The sequence below is a fragment of the Schistocerca serialis genome, chromosome 9, assembly GCF_023864345.2.
Source record: "Schistocerca serialis cubense isolate TAMUIC-IGC-003099 chromosome 9, iqSchSeri2.2, whole genome shotgun sequence".
NCBI lineage: Eukaryota > Metazoa > Arthropoda > Insecta > Orthoptera > Acrididae > Schistocerca > Schistocerca serialis.
Genome location: NC_064646.1, coordinates 209,417,850 through 209,422,997, shown reverse-complemented (window position 1 = coordinate 209,422,997; position 5,148 = coordinate 209,417,850).

Genomic DNA, 5,148 nt, shown 5'->3' with positions numbered 1-5,148 from the left:
GCCCTCTGTTGCAGGCCAGACGGTATCGTTTAGCTGGCGTGGTTTTGGTTGTTTGTCTTCTTCTCGTGTTGACTGGTGCCACTCGGTTTCGCAAGCGTTGCCTGTCCGTTAGTGGCAGCAGTGGAGTTAATCGATATGTAGTAACTGTTGCCCTATCTTTGGGGCGACGTCGTTGTTTTGCCGGGTCTATGAGTGGCGAGTTCGGTTGGGACTGAGGAGAAGCCAGGTCTGTGCAGTGGGCGAACATGCCGGGACCGCTGGCGGCATGCATGGACTGCTGGATGGAAGGACTCTGGTCACGAGGGTGCACGACCTGATCGTAAACCGGATCCAGCAAGCTTTCAGATGAGTGCATTTCAATCCAAGTAGAGAAACCTCCACCATTGTGATATCTCGTAATTCTCCAGTTATTTGGGTTTTTGTTGCTGCTCGTAGTGTTGCTGAGGCGAAGAGCAGCGAGTGGAGTGCTTGGGAAAGGCGGATGTGATTAGCTTTCCTCGACTTCTTGTTACTATTTACTGTGTTCAACTTGTTACAATTTGTTAAGTTCAACCAGCGGTAATTTTTCTTGCCTGGTCGCCGCCAACGCCACACTTACCTGCCCTTGGCGTTAGTGTATGTAACGGCAGTGTGCATTTCCTCGCCTTGACGCTGCTGTCCGGTAAGGCATGTAGTTTTGACAGCTTTCTTGATTGTAGGCCGGTTGGTGATTCTTCTACTCTGGTCGTAGTGATTCATTTCTCGTTCCGGGCGCTCTAAATACAGTATTTTGGAGGTAGTGCAAACCTCCGGTTCCGGCTTTGGCATATTGTTCCATGGTTGCATTAGGTTTATCGAACTCAGGTAGCTTCAGCAAGATTATCATTAGTCATTCGTTAGACTGCCACTACTCTGAGTTACCATCTTGTGAAGTGAATGCAACTCTTGGCTGCCTATGTCATCGCTCGTGAAAGTTTTGGTTGCCGGACCTTCTCAGAGGTCGATTCTTCGAGCACCGTCTGGATCAGCTGCTTGTTTTTTGAATTAACTTCGCTATTGTATTTGCTGTTTTACAGCAGGTTTCAATTTTTTTTTATATTGTTGCCGTTCCTGGCGTGTAAGGCCTTCAACCATGATTGTGGTTGCCTTAAAATTTTAATTTCATATTTGTATTTTAGCAGTAAGCCTTTGAAACCTTATTTACTGCCATTCCTGGCGTCTGACGTCGTCTGCTATATTTGTGGCGACTGGCCTTTAATATGTCAATACCTGTAATTTGTAAGTTGAAGCGAGTTTTTAACAATTCTTAATTTATTGCCATTCCTGGCGTGTAAGGCCTTCTGCCCAGATCAGAGTGCCTTGCTTTTAAAACATTATCTGTTGTATCTGTATTTAAAGGTGATTTGCTAAATTGTAACTCACTGAAAACACTATTAGTTACACAGTTGTTTATTCCTTCGTTAACAACGTGTGGTATTTTTTATTTATAGTTGAGGCTGGAATTGCTGGTTTAAAATAAATTGCGTGTAAATGTAAAAGGCAACCAATAGTAACTGATTACGGCCCCGTCTACAATCATAAACGAATCCTGCGTTCCCTGGAGTACCAGGTTACATGCATAGCAGTTCGGATTTCAAAGAAGACTCTCGGATGAATTATTTGACTAACGGAACCTGTGACGTGGAAATTGAATGTTACTAGTGCCCCCGCAACTGTCAGTTTAGATACTGAAAAGTACAATGACCAAGTTTATAAGAACAACTGATTATAAAACTTGACGAGAGATCAAAAATTGCAGAATATTATGTTGAACTCATCTCCAGCTTACTGAACAATAGGAAAATGATAGTTACCACTGAGAGTTTAGTCATACGACACCAAACTTGCCAGAGCGAGACTTCCTAGAGGTCCAGTGTTGTTCAGCATTTATGTTAACCAGGTGCCATCAGTTGACGGGGTCATATCTCGCAATTAGCCGATGTTTAGGGCCTTCATTAGTGGACAATATCCGTCTATTACAATGCAGACTGGGTACGACTGTCCCGACAGGGCCATCTGAGCCGGCGGCGACGATGGTGATATATTTTACTAAGAAACGCCGTCAACTCCGCACCAACTTGTGGCTACATGGTCTGTACATTCCTTGGAGTGCGATCTATCTGGGCATCGCATTAGACAAACATATTGTTCTCTATAAGGAGGCGGAATCCTGAAGAAAAAGGCGTTCGGCGTGAGGAAACAACTACTGCCTTTTTATATCGGCAAAGACTTCGACCGAACTCCTATTGTACATAACGATATTACTTTGAAATATTTTATACAGGAGCTCAGTCTGGGATTAGGCCAGTGAAACTCAAGAAGGAAATCTTCAGATCCTCCAAACCAAAAAACTCAGTGGATAGTTGGTGCCAGTAGATAATTGCGCTTTGTCGATCTCCACGCACAGACACCACCATTGAAGATATTGGAATATAACGCCGAAACTGCATTGGTCAACAGACGGTTTGAGATACTGTTCATGACATCCAAACAATCGACATGGATGTAGACCTTCTGTGTCATTAGAAAACTTAAAAAAAAAAAAACCGCCGCAGCGAGAAGGAATCGTCCGAATAGGACGGGAATTGGTAAATGTGAAAAACATGTACAGACAAATAGATGATAACAATTTCAGAAAAATGGATAATTTATTCAAGAGAAAAGTTACACAAACTGAGCAAATCAGTTGTGCATTGGTCCACCTGAGGCCGTTATGGAAGCAGTTATTCTGCTTGGCACTGATTGTTAGAATTGTAGGATGTCCTCCTAAGGGTTATCGTGCAAAATTTTGTCGACCTGGCTCGTTATATCGTCAGAATCCCGAATTGGTGGGAGGCCCTACTGGTCAAGGTAGGCTTTCGCAAGCACAAACATAGCCTGCCGAAACTCTTGCCATTTGCGTGTGCGCATTATTTTGCTGAAATGTAAGCCCTGGATTGCTTGCCACGAGGGACAACAGAACAGGCTATAGAATAAGAACGACGCATAGTAGTGTTGTAAGGGCACGGGGGCAGATAAAGGGAGTTCTGCTATGAAATGGCACCCCAGACAATCAGTCCTGGTCTTCGGACTGCATGGCGGACAACAGTCTGTGTGGTATCCCACCACAGTTCGAGGCGCTTCCACACACGCCTTTGTTCGTTAGAATCGGTACTCATCACTGAACACACTTCTACTTCAGTTAATAAGATTCCAAGATCAAAGACGTGTCTAGAGACACCTTGGACAATGGTGGGCTACTAGCCCTGACAACAACGAGTAATTTAATTTCGTAGCAGGAGCCCTTTGGTTGTGATCACGGCATTTGGTTGTCAACCAACGCACTCTTAAGCACAGCGGTACGTCCACGACGTTCTAAGCTCAGTTTTTTTATCCTTCATGCTTGCAAAAGCCTACCTTGGCCATAAATGTCACCACATCTCTCCACAACTGAGAAAGTTCAGAGCAATATGGAGAGGGCTCTCCAAATAGCCCGGGATTTTGACGATCTAACACGCCAATTGGGCAGATTTCGGCTTGATGGCCATCAGGAGGACATACAACAACTCCATCAATGCCAAGTCGAATGGCCAGAATTGTACCAATCTGTTACTGACCTGATCCGTTTGTATAGCTCTATCTCTTGTGAATAAATCATTCAGTTTTTCTGAAACTGTAATCCTCTGTTTGCCTGTATAGTACATCTACCGATTGGCGTCCCATTCTATTGTCTACTTCGTGTTACAGCGTTTCTTTTTTTTGTCTTAGGATGTATATGGTACCACGTTATTCAGTTCTATGACACTCAGAAACTGAAAAAATTGCAGGAGGTAGCTTACAGACCGACATACTGGCCCTCACAAATTGAATCCCGACATGTAATCAAATACAGTGATTCCTTGAAATTCAAACCTAATCAGTATACAGTCTGGATCGCCGTTGATGTACTTCGATCACCATAGCGAGGAATAACAAGGGGTGGGGCAAGCAGGCAGCAGCCAAGCCCACGCTTAGGGCTTAAGCCGAGCGCGGCTTGTGGCGCATCAATCGGAGCACCAGCTGATCAATTCCGAGTAGTCAACCATCACCCTTGGGGTATTCGGTCTACCTGACGCAGCCCTTCCGTAGATTCTGTGTCCTCCCAAAACTAGTATTCTTCTACGTGAACCTCTACACGGCAGTTACCGTCACGACCAACGTCACGGCAGACTACTGTACATACGACACGTTATCGTCACAACACCGATCACAAGACTCCTCGCCACATTCGTAATAGATCAGAAGGATCCTTTACAGTTGATTCTGTCAGAGCTCCATTAGGCGGAACTTCGTTCTTTGTGTGCTGTGTTAATAAAGTGTCACTGCTGTGTTATTTGGGAACTCATCATTTGCGTGTAGCCAATCACTCAAGACCCATCAACTTCCAAGAGGCTAAATATGAGGAAGGAATTGGTCTGTGTCCTTATTTCCAAGTAATCATCCCTGTGGTTGATATACACGTGCCAGGGAAATCACATATCTCTTAAATATGGATTGCGGACGGGCATTTAATCGTCCTCCTCACGAATTCAAATCGAGTGTCGTAACTGCTGTGTCACATCGCCATATTTGTTGATAAAGAGAACTGACTTTAGGGTAAATTTCATTAAGATAAATAGATTTAGGAAGCTAAGACAGATCACCCCAAGTATAACCAGAGTAAGTGACGTAGAGCTACATTACTTTTTATTCATAGCGGACATCATGCAAAATATTAGCGTTTATACCTGCCGAGCTATGAAGTAGTATTATTTAAAAAAATGGTTCAAATGGCTCTGAGCACTAAAGGGCATCAGTCCCCTAGAACTTAGAACTACTTAAACCAAACTAACCTAAGAACATCACACACATCCATGCCCGAGGCAGGACTCGAACCTGCGACCGTAGAAGTCGCGCGGTTCCGGACTGAAGCGCCTAGAACCGCTCGGCCACCACGGCCGGCAGTATTATTTAAAATGAATCTGTACACTATTCTGTAGTATTGGACAGTGCTTTCGTAGGGGAATTCACCGGCATAACACGGATGAAAGGCTAATAATTAGTAACAAGATAACAACGCCATAAGTCGTTGTTTTGTGATCAGGAGAAGACGTCTGTTAAGTGTTCCAAACG